General features: G+C 39.0%; 1 protein-coding gene across 1 annotated transcript in view; it reads right to left on the bottom strand.

Moving 5' to 3' along the window:
• Nucleotides 1-10,521, bottom strand: part of LOC117515349 (rho GTPase-activating protein 20-like) — a 98,420-nt gene extending 87,899 nt beyond the window's left edge. Inside the window, exon 1 of the mRNA XM_034175868.1 lies at nt 10,413-10,521. The gene's annotated coding sequence lies outside the window, so the exon portion shown is untranslated. The remainder of the gene's footprint in view (nt 1-10,412) is intronic.
• Nucleotides 10,522-16,760: the final 6,239 nt, after the last annotated feature.

Here is a 16,760-nt window from a genome sequence, read left to right as displayed (position 1 = left end):
GTATGAAGCCCTCTGAAACAAAGAAAACTAACTTCAAGCTATGAGGGTCTGGGGGATCTCCCACAGAATTTTTTAAGAGAGACAAATTTAGCATATTCTGGTGAATTTTAATGAGTATGAAGCCCACTGAAACAAAGAAAACTCACTTCAAACTGTTAAGTAAAAACACTATTGATTATGGGGGGCCTGGGAGATCTCCCCCAGAAATTTTTTAAAAGAGCAAGTCAAATTTTGTATATTCTGGTGAATTTTAATGGGTATGAAGTCCTCTGAAAAAGAAAACTCACTTCAAACTGTTAAGTAAAAACACTATTGATTATGGGGGGTCTGGGAGATCTCCCCCAGAAATGTTTTAAAAGAGCAAGTCAAATTTTGTATATTCTGGTGAATTTTAATGGGTATGAAGTCCTCTGAAAAAGAAAACTCACTTCAAACTGTCAAGTAAAAATTCTTTGTCTTCTGTAGTATTTTGATTTGTTCTAATCCGGTGAATACACCAAATGGGTGCTGTGTTGCTGTACAGTCAAAATACAAAATTAGGTCCTAAAGCAACTGACAACGTTGTTCTGCTGTGCACAAAGTAACACTGTCGCCAGTTTTGAAAACGCATGCGCAATGAGAAACTCAAAACTGGTGTATTCACATTTAATCTGTAAAATGCTCTCACTTGTAAGAACAAACTGGGGCTGCAACTAACGATTATTTTAGTAAATCGATGAATCTTTTTTTTTTTTTTTTTTTTACTTACATGTGAGTTTTGCCATTATTTAAGTGGGTTATTATTAAGGCCTTTATCACGCAACATCAACGTTTGAGCTTGTAATAAAGTTATATTCTTGTCAAAAACATACCTTGAGTAATGTTTTGTTTTATTTTGCACATACATACATCACCGACACACCACAGAGAGATTTCCATCAGGTTTCATCCGATTAAGCTCATTTTTAGATGCTTACAGCCACTATCTCAACCACTGACAACATAACAGCAAGAGTCCACTAAAGTATTTTAAAGGCTTGACTAAAGTGTAATATGTGATCTTTAATAAGTTATTTTCATGAAAAAGACACAAATGTGCAGTTTACTGCATTTTATTTTTTATCTTGTGTAAAAACACAGCTTAGATGTGGTTTGACTGAAACAAATTGTCATTCAACTTAAATAAAACAGTTGTATATAGTTCTCGATTTACTTTACTTAGTCCACATTTCATTTTATTTTACCTTATGTTTATATTAGTTGTGCTTATACTCAAATCTCGTTGTAATGCAAATTACAATGACAATAAAGGCGATTCTGATTCTTCTGATTATTAATATATAAATAAAAAAATTACAATTCGTAATACATTTTACAACAACAAACACTACGCCATTAATTATTTATTATACAGAAAACATGCACACAAACTGTGCTGAGATGCAAACAGCGTAATGCTAACTTTACATTGAAAACGCCATAGACATGCTAACACGTTAGCATCGGTCCCGTTTTTAAGTTATAATACACACCTATCAACTGTTTTAGAAGACCATAACAGGTCGGTTTAATATAAAAAGTAAATATTACTCACAGACATATGCTCTAGGGTTTTAGCGGGGGAAAATTAAGATAAAGCGACAAACCATTGAAGCAGAGTCGGATCATTGCTTCATTGGTTCAAAGCAAAGCCACGCCTCACCAGTGTTGCCAGATAGGAAATATGCAACTATCATAACAAAACCTCACAATTATCGTATTTTTGGAGAAATTATAGTACACAAACAAAACGCAGACAACGTTGCTATTTTAGCGGGGGTTTTTTTTTTATTTCCACTGGTGACGGGGTGGGCTAAGCTACGTATGTGTGCATATGCAGCCAAAACAGTCTACATTACAGGTCAGTTGTCTTGGGCCCAGGGAGGGAGGGGCAGGGCCGAGAATTGGGAACTCATTACTTTGTATGGAGAGGGGGTGGGCTTTCAAATTACTTTGTCCTCGTGCCGGCCAAAGCTAGCAGCAGCCCTGTGTGTGGTGTGCCTTTGATGCCGTCTGAGTGCAACGCCTGCGAAATGATTCTTGGGTGTCAGAGAGAAATGCGTGTTTGGGCAACCAACTGAAATTATCGTACATTTTGGATTTTTTCCCATTATTGATCGTACATCGTACAGAGGGCAAAACTATCATACAAATACGATAATTATCGTACATCTGGCAACAATGCGCCTCCCTCTACTTGGGGAGTGTCTGCCAATGTTCCCACAAAGACAGGGAGGAGAAGAACCGTGGCTCATGGCAAGCAGTAAACAGAGCGGAGAGGAGTGAAAATTCACACAGTCCCTTTCTCCTCAGTCCACGCTGACACTGTGGCTGCTTTGATTAGTGCAGAATGGAATGGTGCTTTGACAGTGAGACTATCATATTTCGGCCCCAAAACACACATGACACCACATGCGCATGTGTGGTTACATTTTCCAAATGACGTAAATCCGTCGTGGTGACGGAGAACTTTAACCCATGTGCTATGAAAAGCCAGCTCAGCGTGCAGCCGAGGAGGAGCTGAACAGAGATTCTGTCCGCTGAAAGGGAAAAAAGTCTCCATTAAAATCCTGTGCGTGAGCGTCGATGATGATACACTAATTTTACAGTTGAAAGGCTTTGTGTTTCTCAAAAGTTCGAAGTTTGCACAGCACAAACACAGCTAAAGAGAAAGAAAAAGTGACAGACGGAGGGAGAGCGAAAGTGAGCAAGAGATCAACCGGGAGACAGAGAGAGCAAAAGCGAGAGCGGGAGAGAGAGCGAGAGCGAGAGAGCAAAAGCGAGAGAGCGAGAGACACAGAGAGAGACACACACACACACACACACACACACACACACACACACACACACACACACACACACACACACACACACACACACAGAGAGAGAGTGGGAGGGAGACAGAGGACTTAATTTTTACTCTAACACTTGCTTTGACAATGTAAACATAAGTCTCCCATATCAATAAAGCTCCAATGAAATTGAAAATTGAGAAGGACAGACAGACAGTGCTGTCTTTTCTCTTTAAATCTAGGCTTTCATCTTAGATGCACCTTCTGGCAAATTGTAACTGAACTTTCAGGTCTCCTTTTTAAGAAAATCCTCATATAAAGTCAACAATAATTAGAATAATAATATTAAAGCAAACAGAGCTCTAGTATCAGATCGGAAAAGTATCAGTATCGGCAGATATCCAAATTCAGGTATCGGGATCAGATCGGAAGTGAAAAATTGTGGCTCTGTACATCCCTAACATGAATGAGATTAATTTCTCTATGATATGCTCCATATTCCAAAGTAGTGCTTTCAGATCCAGCTGGAGTGGAGCGCATACGATCGGCGTTAACACATACTTAAAGGGAAAACTTCCATACCAACAAAGCTGGCGGGTGTGGCCATTTTGTTTAATTTCTTTTGAGCGCTTCTCTTGAGCACTGTGTAAGAGCAGCGCTGCAGGTGGGTTAAGAGCAGTCTTTAATATTAATATATTTAATATGATGCAAGTGTGCAAAGCTCTTACTTTCACCCCTGATTATTTCCCATCTTTGTCTTAACTTCATAATGAAATTAATTAAGGATAGACTAGTATCTCGTGTTGTGGCAGACATAATGTGTTTAAATACGAGGGCTGTCCATAAAGTATAGGTCCTTTTTATTTTTTTCAAAAACTATATGGATTTCATTCATGTTTTTACGTCAGACATGCATGAACCCTCGTGCGCATGCGTGAGTTTTTCCACGCCTGTCGGTGACGTCATTCGCCTGTGAGCACTCCTTGTGGGAGGAGTCGTCCAGCCCCTCGTCGGAATCCCTTTGTCTGAGAAGTTGCTGAGAGACTGGCGCTTTGTTTGATCAAAATTTTTTCTAAACCTGTGAGACACATCGAAATGGACATGGTTCGAAAAATTAAGCTGGTTTTCAGTGAAAATTTTAACGGCTGATGAGAGATTTCGAGGTGACATTGTCGCTTTAAGGACTTCCCACGGTGCGAGACGTCGCACTGCGCTCTCAGGTGGCGTCATCAGCCTGTTTCAAGCTGAAAACCTCCACATTTCAGGCTCTATTGATCCAGGACGTCGTGAGAGAACAGAGAAGTTTCAGAAGAAGTTGGTTTCAGCATTTTATCCGGATATTCCACTGTTAAAGGAGATTTTTTTAATGAAAGACGTGCGGACGGGTCCGCGCGTCGGGACGCAGCCGGCGCGGAGCGGCGGCACAGGAAAAACACCTCCGTGTTGATAACCATTTGTAAAATCCCGGCGGCTTTTGATGGCTTTCAGTGGAGTGAGTATATGAGAAATTGTTTATCAGCTGAAGATGTTCCAACTTGTCCTTAAGGCTTCCAGCAGGTGTTTTTCCTGTGACGGAGCGTCGCGGCGGTTGCGAGCCGACGCTGCAATCCGCCCGCACATCTTTCATTAAAAAAATCTCCTTTAACAGTGGAATATCCGGATAAAATGCTGAAACCGACTTCTTCTGAAACTTCTCTGTTCTCTCACAACGTCCTGGATCAACAGAGCCTGAAATGTGGAGGTTTTAAGCTTGAAACAGGCTGATGACGCTGCCTGAGAGCGCTGCGCGACGTCTCGCACCGTGAAAAGTCCTTAAAGCGACAGAATCACCTCAAAATCTCTCATCAGCTGTTAAAATTTTCACTGAAAACCAGCTTAATTTTTCGAACCGTGTCCACTTCGATGTGTCTCACAGGTTTAGAAAAAATTTTGATCAAACAAAGCACCAGTCTCTCAGCAACTTCTCAGACAAAGGAATTCCGACGAGGGGCTGGATGACTCCTCCCACAAGGAGTGCTCACAGGCGAATGACGTCACCGACAGGCGTGGAAAAACTCACGCATGCGCACGAGGGTTCAAGCATGTCTGACGTAAAAACATATGAATGAAATCCATATAGTTTTTGAAAAAAATTAAAAGGACCTATACTTTACAGACAGACCTCGTATGTTTCTGTTTGACAAACTGATGGTATTGTTTTCTATCTTGATAAAGATAAGGACTTCAGTGGTCGGCATAGTAGAACTCTTCAAGTTCATTCAAGTGTATAAATAGTCTGATCCTCTTTTGTATTTTTTTTTTTTTGGCAAATATTGGCTGTACAAATGTGGGACTGAGTTTGAATAAATGTAACAGCACAGTAATAGCACAGAAAATGCATAGTTATGGTGAAACTCTCTTGAAAACATTGATCATGCCCATTACAGTTATGCCTGGTTGTTAGACGCTAACCAAGATGGCAGCACTCTGGCAACAGCCAGCAAATGAGATTATCGCCCGGGTCCTCCATCTAGTGAGTAAATAGAAATTGATGATTAGCAGTAACAGTACAAACAACAAACTGACAAAACAGCTCACTGGAACAGGTCCCTTCAATTTTTTACATTAAAGGTGTCTTGCCACTTGCACAAATGTGATCCCTGCGCTGGCAAGTAATTTAGCGGTCCAGTGAGTAAACTCGTCATAAACTGTTGTAAGCTGTCTGTAAACTGTGCGTGGCTATGTGCCAGTGCACAAAGAAGATTTTAAAATGTTAAAAATTTCTGGCATGCATAAATTTTGTGCCACTTGCGCGAAATAGCCTTAAACATTGCGCAACCTATTCGCAAACACTCCATGTCATTGAACACACACTTTACGACGAGTTTAATCATTGGCATGCAAGATTTCGTTCCAGTGCAGGTATCAAATTCGTGCAAGTGTCAAGGTGCGTACCATCTAATGACACGCATTAGCACAACAAATTGCGTGGCAGTACTGAACCAAAATTCATGCAAGTGTCAAGGTGCCTTTAGTCCCGTCATGCCACAGCAGATCTGAGGTGAGTCTGGATGCAGATTTGGCACAAGGTATATGCCTAATGGCCTTCCTGGAGTGGCCTTGAACCGGAAATTTCACACACTGGAACAAGTGTACTTGATTGCTTGGTCACCACCGCTGCCCTCTTTCCATTTCTAATGGATTACACAAACAGTAATCACTATTTTTAGTAATTTTACCTTGTTCCTGCAATTTCACTGCATAAATCACACACCAAGACATCTGCGAAAACTGGTGTTTTAGGCTGCAACTTCCCCGTCAAACGCTGCCGAAATCCTGGAGGGACTGACTGTTATATACTGTATAGTGGGCGTCGTACAGACATCAATTTTCAAAACAATACAAATGATGTTGTGCAACATTACCTTAATACTTACTTAATATTTCATGTTGAGCTTTATAGAGTTTGTGCATATTAACACATTTATTTATTCCTTGTAGAAGCATGTTCCGATTAATAGCATGTGTTGAGTTCACAGAAAGGTGCAGAATCCAGCAGAACCTCTCAAAATACCATAACATTTGAGGAGAAACATAACATTTCACACCAAAAGGCATTCACGCAAATGTTATTCATCTATAATTCATTCAAACATGACCATCTTGTTAATAATATCGTATAGATTCTGCATACTCTGCAAAAATTATTTTAGAGTTATAAAACTACTAATGTCAGTGTACTCTAACATTACAAATTAATATGAAATGGAGCTTTCATGCTGCCACAATACAGCATTATAAAAAAATATGCCGATTTCCGACTGTGGGCTTTCATTTTTCCATTTGATAAGAATGAAAGAATAAGAATGAGACGGCTGATTGCGACTGGAATGCAACTTCATGACAATATGTGAGACAGAGCGAAGCACAGAGAGGAACACTGCATGTCATACTGACCAGAACAGCGTCTGATCAATTTTAGCCAATGCAACATGATCAAAGTTCTGAGCTTTCTGCGCAAACAGAGTGACTGTGTTAATCTTATCAATGATACAGAACGTGATGATGCCGCTATATCTTAGTGCCAATGTTTAGCAATCACACATTTAATAATTGATATCTTAATGGATGTGTATGAACTTGCCGTATAACTTAAGTGGAAGAAAAATGGCTTTAAATATTTTGAATGTATTGCTCAATATAAAAATTGTTGTTCTAAATATTGCTTTTTAAATATGTACTTTGACCCGCCCAAATTTGTTCAGGAGCTGGACACAAGCTTGTAACAAGTACAAAGTAAAAAATATATATAACCAAAATGACAAAGACCAGCATCTACATTTACTGTGCCTCTTCATATATATATATGACACTTTAAAACACAGAAAGGCTTTCTTCATATATATTACTGCTAATCCAGAATATATGTAGTTAAATATTCTGAGCTCATAAATAAGGATAACCTGACTGTGCCCAATGGGACTGAAAACTACAGTGCTAATAACACACTGTACAGCAACTCTAAAACCAAACACTCACATCACTGAATATGTATGATGTGTAACCTGCAGGAATCTGAAATATACTACACAGTGCAAATTATACAAGCTACTGACAAGATTTTTGTCAAGTCATGCTAAAAAAACATAGGAAATAAATAAATGAGGTAAGTATGTTTAAGACTCTATGTGATTTACTGATACTTTACCTTAAATTGTTATGTGTGAATTAAATATACTGCAGTGTGCCATCACCTCAACCAGTGCAGAATGGTGTGTTGATGCAATATGTAAATCAATTGCTTATTAACACAAAAATGTTTGTTAAATCTCTGATGAGTGCAATAATACAATATTTACAAAAGACAAACGTAAAGGCCTCATCACACTTAGCACGAATGAGCAGGAATCAAGCCGAAACAGCCAGATTGGGGGGAAAAAAAAAAAAGCTATAACCCCAATTCCAATGAAGTTGGGACGTTGTGGAAAATGTAAATAAAAACAGAATACAATGATTTACAAATCCTCTTCAACCTATGGGTGATTCTTAGACTACGGGCACTTATTATGTCCTTTGATCATATTGTATGAAAAACAGAAAAAAGGGGAAATTTCACACTTTTATAGTTATCTTTACAATGAAAGTGTTAAGAAATTTGTTCTAGTAGTCTATGATGACTTTTTCAACTTTTTTCAGCATCATTATATGCAAATATTGCCGTTTTGTGCTTGTCCCACACCCAGACTTTTGATCTTCAATGATAAAAATGAATGGTAAAGAAACATTTTTTATAATGTTCTAAAATATCTCTGAATAAAATATCAGTAAAATAATCAAAATATAATTGGGGTATTCAATGTCATACAACTGTTGTGATTTTTTTATTTTTTTTAAACAGAATGTAGTTGTCCCACACTATTGCCGTAATTTCCACCACAACACTGTAATGTACCTAAACAGTTTGTATGAAAAATTGTTTGGGTAGTTTCTATGGAGATAAACAGTGACATCAGAGCACATGTATATAGCGCCAAATCACAACAAACAGTTGCCCCAAGGGGCTTTATATTGTAAGGCAATGGTGTGGTGGAAATTACATTTACAAGGCCAATAGTGCCCGTAGTTAAAGAATCACCCCTATATTCAATTGACTACACCACAAAGACAAGATATTTAATGTTAAAACTGATAAACTTTATTGTTTTTGTGCAAATATTTGCTCATTTTGAAATGGATGCCTGCAACACGTTTCAAAAAAGCTGGGACAGTGGTATGTTTACCACTGCGTTACATCACCTTTCCTTCTAACAACACTCAATAAGCATTTGGGAAGTGAGGACACCAATTGTTGAAGCTTTAAGGTGGCATTTTTTCCTATTCCTGGTTGATGTATGACTTCAGTTGTTCAACAGTCCGGGGTCTCCGCTGTCATATTTTGTGCTTCATAATGCGCCACACATTTTCAATGGGCGACAAGTCTGGACTGCAGGCAGGTCAGTTGGGTACCCGCACTCTTTTACTACGAAGCCACGCTCTTGTAACACATGCAGAATGTGGCTTGGCATTGTCTTGTTGAAATAAGCAGGGACGTCCCTGAAAAAGACATTGCTTGGATGGCAGCATGTGTTGCTCCAAAACCTGCATGTACCTTTCAGCATTGATGGTGCCATCACAGATGCTGCTTCTGAACTTTGCACTGGTAACAATCTGGAAGACTTTTTCCTCTTTTGTCCAGAGGACACGACATGATTTTCCATGATTTTCAAAAACAATTTGAAATGTGGACTCATTAGACCACAGCAGACTTTTTCACTGTCCATCTCAAATGACCTCGAGCCCAGAGAAGGCAGCGGCAATTCTGGATGTTGTTGATGTATGGCTTTTGCTTTGCATGGTAGAGTTTTAACTTGCACTTGTAGATGTAGTGATGAACTGTGTTAACTGTCAATGGTTTTCTGAAGTGTTCCTGAGCCCACGCGGTAAAATCCTTTACACAATGATGTCGGTTTTTAATGCAGTGCTGCCTGAGTGATCCAAAGTCACACACATTCAATGTTGGTTTTCGGCCTTGCCGCTTACGTGTACAAAGTTCTCCAGATTCTCTGAATCTTATGATTATATTATGAACTGTAGATGATGGAATCTGTACATTCTTTGCAACTGAACGTTGAGAAACAGTGTTCTTAAACTGTTTGACTATTTTTTCACTCAGTTCACAAAGTGGTGATCCTCACCCCATCTTTGCTTGTGAACGGCTGAGCCTTTTGGGGATGCTCCGTTTATACCCAATCATGACACTCAACTGTTTCCAATTAGGTGTTCTTTGAGCATTGTTGCCCCTGTCCCAGCTTTTTTGAAACGTGTTGCAGGCATCCATTTCAAAATGAGCAGCATAAAAACAAAAAAAGTCTATCAGTTTGAACATTAAATGAAGAGGATTTGCAAATCATTGTATTCTGTTTTTCTTTACATTTCACACAACATCCCAACTTCATTGGAATTGGGGTTGTAAACTTCGAGGCGCAGTCGGAAGGGACAGACATTTGGACAGCTGTGTTCAAATGTCATACGTGTGCGCTCTGATTCCCACCTGAAGTCTGAAGGTCTGGGAGACAAACGTGGGGAGAGGAGGAGGAGAGTAGCACTGTCTTCTGCCCTACCTCCAAGAGCTGCCGTGTCACTCTACTGGACCCCGAATGTGTTCCAACATATGGAGTGTAATCATGTAATGCTGGTCCCCCTGATGTCCACATCACTGTGGTACATGAGAGATACGTTTATGACGGTCATCAGAACACCTCTGTGTGCAGCCGTCATCCCCAGTGCACGCACCTATTATGTCAAGCAGTCCGTGATGTAGCCTGACATGTAACGTGTCGACGCCCCATGTGTCCAATCGCTGTTGTCCAACAGCTCACACTATGTGTCATGTGGGATATGTGATAGATCTATCATTCACCTGCCCCTCTCCCTCACTCTCCCACTCACTGTCTGTCAGCACGACATGTCCCCTCAGGATGGACATTTCCTTCCCACACATAATGAACATTCTGCACTGTGCGTCTGTGGTATAGCCAAATGAGCACTGATGCGTCTACCTGCATATGGTGACTGAGTACTCACAGTGTCCATGTAGTTTGGTTTGAAGCCTTCTGGTTGTTGGCGCCTGAGGTCCTCTTGTTCTCGGTGCCTCATTACCTCCTCCTCTCTTCTCCGCATCTCTTCATCATGCCTGCAAAAGCAAAATAAATCAATGAACTACTAGGATGACAAATTTGTTTTCATTAACAAAGCTAAAGAAAACAGGAAAAAGTTACACACACACACATATATCTATGTATGGATGTATCCATCTATAGACACAGACACACACATACATACACACAAGGGTTATTGAGAATTTTTGAGCCTGATAGAAAAAGCAGGGCATGGTTCTCAATCTTTTGCATTCTGAGAAACAAACATTTCTCAAAAAAAAAAGTGTGTAATTTTGTCTCACTGGGTGCAATGGTGAGAAATATATATAAATATTATAATAGCCTACTGAAACTGGGAAAACAGAGAAACAAAGGAGAGCTGACATTTGTCCTTTGGTATGCTTATGTATTTTGGGTTAAGTGTGAACGCTGCAAAACCAGAAGGTTGACAGGACTAATATTTTTTGGAAAAATTATGAATATTAGCTAACAACAGTGAACAATGGACGTTGTGCTGCAATGTACCATAGGAGTTAGGGGTTTAAATGTTATTAGTGTGGTTCATGTTAGTTTAATAGTGTTGTTAATGTTACTGATTTATTGCATTTTTGTAGCTCAATTGGTTTGTTTATTTACTTGGATCCCCATTAGCTGCAGCAGAGCTGCAGCTACTGGGGTCCACACAAAACAAACACAATATACAATAATCAAAATGCATTCAAAAATATATAAAATAAATTAAAAAAAAAAGGAAAAAAAAAAACAATCAAATTCCAATCAAATTAATCATCATATCTCGTCAGTCTATCTACACGAAAAAAAACCTTATCTATGAATGATCAGAAGTTAAACCCAGATTGCTCGCTATATTAACAGATGTTTTAGAAGTTCCTTAAAAGAACATTCATTTGAAGTGAGTTTGATGCATTCCGGTAATAAATTCCATTCCTTCATACAACTAAATTTGACAGTGTTCTTTATGGCATTAGTCCTGGCTACAGGTAGCGTAAAGTTTCCCACCACAGCATATCTAGTTATGTATCCATGATTTTCTGAACTGAAAGAGAAATTCCTAAACAAAATACATGGTAACTTAGTGACAATCTTTCTGGTAAAAATGATCAGTGAATATAAAATTCTGTCTTTAACTAACAGCCAGTTTAAATTTTTATGCATTGCAATGATGTTAGTCCTATAACTGCACTTAAGTGCTATATGAGAAGCACTATTTTGAATAATCTCATTTCTCCGGAGGCATTTGACCAAACTGCTGGGAAATAATCCAGGTATACTAATAATAATGCTTTAATAGCATAATTCAAAGTTGTACAACTTAAAAACCTTGCATGTCTTCTCAAAAATATTATTTATATGTTTTTTCCATAATACTTTTGTGTCTACCATTACACCCAGCAGCTTAGTCTCATGTACTTGATTTATTCTCATATTATTAATTTGAATGGTTTTTCATAACACGACCGGAGCCAATAATCATGCAGTTAGTCTTTACTACAAGTATATGTAACACTAGCTTACTGGATGTTACCCAGTCAACTACCTTGTGCAGTTCCATATTTAAAGCAGCTTCCAAATCATTGTGTGAGCGTGCTGATGCATAAATGGTTGCATCATCTGCATACATCACTATACTAACTTTATCAAAAATATGTGGTAAAACATTCGTGAAAACTGTAAATAATAGTGGACCAAGGCAACTCCCTTGTAGCACTCCACCTACTACACTCCTGGTGCCAGAAAAGCTGCCATTAAAAAACACTGCCTGTGTCCTGTTAGATAACTATAAAACCAAGTAAGAGCTGATAGCTCAAAACCATAACCAGCAAGTTTTTCCAATAACGAATCATTGTCAATAAAATCGAAAGCAGCAGAGAAATCGAGAAACACAGTGCCGACTATATTCTTCTTTCAACCTCTCTGAGCCAATCATCGGACATCTGAGTCAACGCCGTGGCAGTGGTGGAGTGACTCTTTCTATATGCATGCTGGAAATCCGTGATTAAATTATTAGATGAAAAATAATTACTAATTTGCTCATATACAATAGACTCCATAATTTTTCCTAACACAGGTAGAATACTTAATGGGTCAATTGTTTAAAGTCCACAACGGAATTTTCTTATTTTTCGGTAGTGGAATAATTTTAGTCTGTTTCCACGCTTGCGGACATGTGTTGCAAGTAAAACTGAGTTTTATTATATGGGCTAAAACGAGAGCAATACAATCAGCTGCTAGTCAGAGAAGCCTACTGTCAAGACCTTCAACACCCGGGGGCTTGTCTTTACAGGATTTCAGGAATTTCCTTACCTTATTTATATTTACTTCTTCAAATTTAAACATGATGTTTTTAATTATTCATAATTTTATTTCTTATCAATAGATATGATTTAACATTACTCAGATTAGGCATATTTTCTCTTAATTTGTCTAGTTTGCTTATAAAATAATCATTAATATAATTAGCAATATCTATTGGCTTTGTTTCCACATCAAGAAAGGACGGATTGATTGATGTTGTCAGTTTGGATAAGTGTTCCTGTTACCATGAGTGACTTAAAGTGTAAGTGACACAATATGTAATTTTTTTTTTTTTTTTTTTTGAGTATTTAAAACTAAAATTAAACAACAGTTTGAAATGTATCCTTTCCTGGTGCGCATTGAAGAGATAAATATTCAGATTTTGAACTGCGCACCACTAAAAACCAGGAACTTCCTGGCGAGTCCCAACATTGGAGAAGGAGGAGGAAGTGGCATCAGCGCCGGAACCATTATCCTAATAGTCTGTGTAGGCTCTCAGTTGTCCAGGTGGTTTCCATAGTAGAGAAGCTTGAATCTTCGACTGGACTGGGTTGCTTGACGTGAGGACGTTTCACTGCAATTTGAAGCAAAACATCCTCACGTCAAGCAACCCAGTCCAGTCGAAGATTTAAGCTTCTCTGATATCCTAATAGTCCAATACATTTATGGATTTTTACACGCTACTTACAGGCCCGTTTCCACTAAGTGGTTCGGGTCGATGATGCACATTTTTTTTATATGTGTCAGAACAGTTAATTCTCGCCGACAGAATCCTTCTGATTGGCAGGTGGAGCACTTTTATTGATGAGCGCACTCGCGCGGTGTCGGCAGCTTCTCCACAGTCTTAACTTGCAGTGTAAACAGGAGAGACTTGATCCATCAGTTGCAGACGCAATGAACTGATTACACCTGTAGCTGACTGTGCCAGTCACAGATCAATGCAGCAGAGACCCGAACCATCAGCCGTAGACGCAATCAACGGAGTACACCTGTAGTTGACCATGCCAGTTGCGGATCAGGACAGCAGAGACTCGAAAAATTAAATCAAATCAATTTTATTTATATAGAGCCAAATCACAACAAACAGTTGGCCCAAGGAACTTTATATTGTAAGGCAAAGCCATACAATAACTAGGACTGCAATCAATCAATCAATCAATCAATTTTTTATATAGCGCCAAATCACAACAAACAGTTGCCCCAAGGCACTTTATATTGTAAGGCAAGGCCATACAATAATTATGTAAAACCCCAACGGTCAAAACGACCCCCTGTGAGCAAGCACTTGGCTACAGTGGGAAGGAAAAACTCCCTTTTAACAGGAAGAAACCTCCAGCAGAACCAGGCTCAGGGAGGGGCAGTCTTCTGCTGGGACTGGTTGGGGCTGAGGGAGAGAACCAGGAAAAAGACATGCTGTGGAGGGGAGCAGAGATCGATCACTAATGATTAAATGCAGAGTGGTGCATACAGAGCAAAAAGAGAAAGAAACAGTGCATCATGGGAACCCCCCAGCAGTCTACGTCTATAGCAGCATAACTAAGGGATGGTTCAGGGTCACCTGATCCAGCCCTAACTATAAGCTTTAGCAAAAAGGAAAGTTTTAAGCCTAATCTTAAAAGTAGAGAGGGTGTCTGTCTCCCTGATCTGAATTGGGAGCTGGTTCCACAGGAGAGGAGCCTGAAAGCTGAAGGCTCTGCCTCCCATTCTACTATTACAAACCCTAGGAACTACAAGTATGCCTGCAGTCTGAGAGCAAAGCGCTCTATTGGGGTGATATGGTACTACGAGGTCCCTAAGATAAGATGGGACCTGATTATTCAAAACTTTATAAGTAAGAAGAAGAATTTTAAATTCTATTCTAGAATTAACAGGAAGCCAATGAAGAGAGGCCAATATGGGTGAGATATGCTCTCCTTCTAGTCCCCGTTAGTACTCTAGCTGCAGCATTTTGAATTAACTGAAGGCTTTTTAGGGAACTTTTAGGACAACCTGATAATAATGAATTACAATAGTCCAGCCTAGAGGAAATAAATGCATGAATTAGTTTTTCAGCATCACTCTGAGACAAGACCTTTCTGATTTTAGAGATATTGCGTAATGCCATCCAGAGTAAGGATCTGGTTAGACACCATGTTTCTAAGATTTGTGGGGCCAAGTACAATAACTTCAGTTTTATCTGAATTTAAAAGCAGGAAATTAGAGGTCATCCATGTCTTTATGTCTGTAAGACAATCCTGCAGTTTAGCTAATTGGTGTGTGTCCTCTGGCTTCATGGATAGATAAAGCTGGGTATCATCTGCGAAACAATGAAAATTTAAGCAATACCGTCTAATAATACTGCCTAAGGGAAGCATGTATAAAGTGAATAAAATTGGTCCTAGCACAGAACCTTGTGGAACTCCATAATTAAATTTAGTCTGTGAAGAAGATTCCCCAGTTACATGAACAAATTGTAATCTATTAGACAAATATGATTCAAACCACCGCAGCGCAGTGCCTTTAATACCTATGGCATGCTCTAATCTCTGTAATAAAATTTTATGGTCAACAGTATCAAAAGCAGCACTGAGGTCTAACAGAACAAGCACAGAGATGAGTCCACTGTCCGAGGCCATAAGAAGATCATTTGTAACCTTCACTAATGCTGTTTCTGTACTATGATGAATTCTAAAACCTGACTGAAACTCTTCAAATAGACCATTCCTCTGCAGATGATCAGTTAGCTGTTTTACAACTACCCTTTCAAGAATTTTTGAGAGAAAAGGAAGGTTGGAGATTGGCCTATAATTAGCTAAGATAGCTGGGTCAAGTGATGGCTTTTTAAGTAATGGTTTAATTACTGCCACCTTAAAAGCCTGTGGTACATAGCCAACTAACAAAGATAGATTGATCATATTTAAGATCGAAGCATTAAATAATCGTAGGGCTTCCTTGAGCAGCCTGGTAGGAATGGGGTCTAATAAACATGTTGATGGTTTGGATGAAGTAACTAATGAAAATAACTCAGACAGAACAACCGGAGAGAAAGAGTCTAACCAAATACCGGCATCACTGAAAGCAGCCAAAGATAACGATACGTCTTTGGGATGGTTATGAGTAATTTTTTCTCTAATAGTTAAAATTTTGTTAGCAAAGAAAGTCATGAAATCATTACTAGTTAAAGTTAATGGAATACTCAGCTCAATAGAGCTCTGACTCTTTGTCAGCCTGGCTACAGTGCTGAAAAGAAACCTGGGGTTGTTCTTATTTTCTTCAATTAGTGATGAGTAGAAAGATGTCCTAGCTTTACGGAGGGCTTTTTTATAGAGCAACAGACTCTTTTTCCCAGGCTAAGTGAAGATCTTCTAAATTAGTGAGACGCCATTTCCTCTCCAACTTACAGGTTATCTGCTTTAAGCTACGCGTTTGAGAGTTATACCACGGAGTCAGGCACTTCTGATTTAAAGCTCTCTTTTTCAGAGGAGCTACAGCATCCAAAGTTGTCTTCAATGAGGATGTAAAACTACTGACAAGATACTCTATCTCACTTACAGAGTTTAGGTAGCTACTGTGCACTGTGTTGGTATATGGCATTAGAGAACATAAAGAAGGAATCATATCCTTAAACCTAGTTACAGCGCTTTCTGAAAGACTTCTAGTGTAATGAAACTTATTCCCCACTGCTGGGTAGTCCATCAGAGTAAATGTAAATGTTATTAAGAAATGATCAGACAGAAGGGAGTTTTCAGGGAATACTGTTAAGTCTTCTATTTCCATACCATAAGTCAGAACAAGATCTAAGATATGATTAAAGTGGTGGGTGGACTCATTTACTTTTTGAGCAAAGCCAATAGAGTCTAATAATAGATTAAATGCAGTGTTGAGGCTGTCATTCTCAGCATCTGTGTGGATGTTAAAATCGCCCACTATAATTATCTTATCTGAGCTAAGCACCAAGTCAGACAAAAGGTCTGAAAAT

Source organism: Thalassophryne amazonica, chromosome 1 (genome assembly GCF_902500255.1).
Source record: "Thalassophryne amazonica chromosome 1, fThaAma1.1, whole genome shotgun sequence".
Classification (NCBI taxonomy): domain Eukaryota; kingdom Metazoa; phylum Chordata; class Actinopteri; order Batrachoidiformes; family Batrachoididae; genus Thalassophryne; species Thalassophryne amazonica.
Note: the sequence above shows the minus strand (reverse complement) of the source record. Positions and strands in the feature narration are given on the sequence as shown.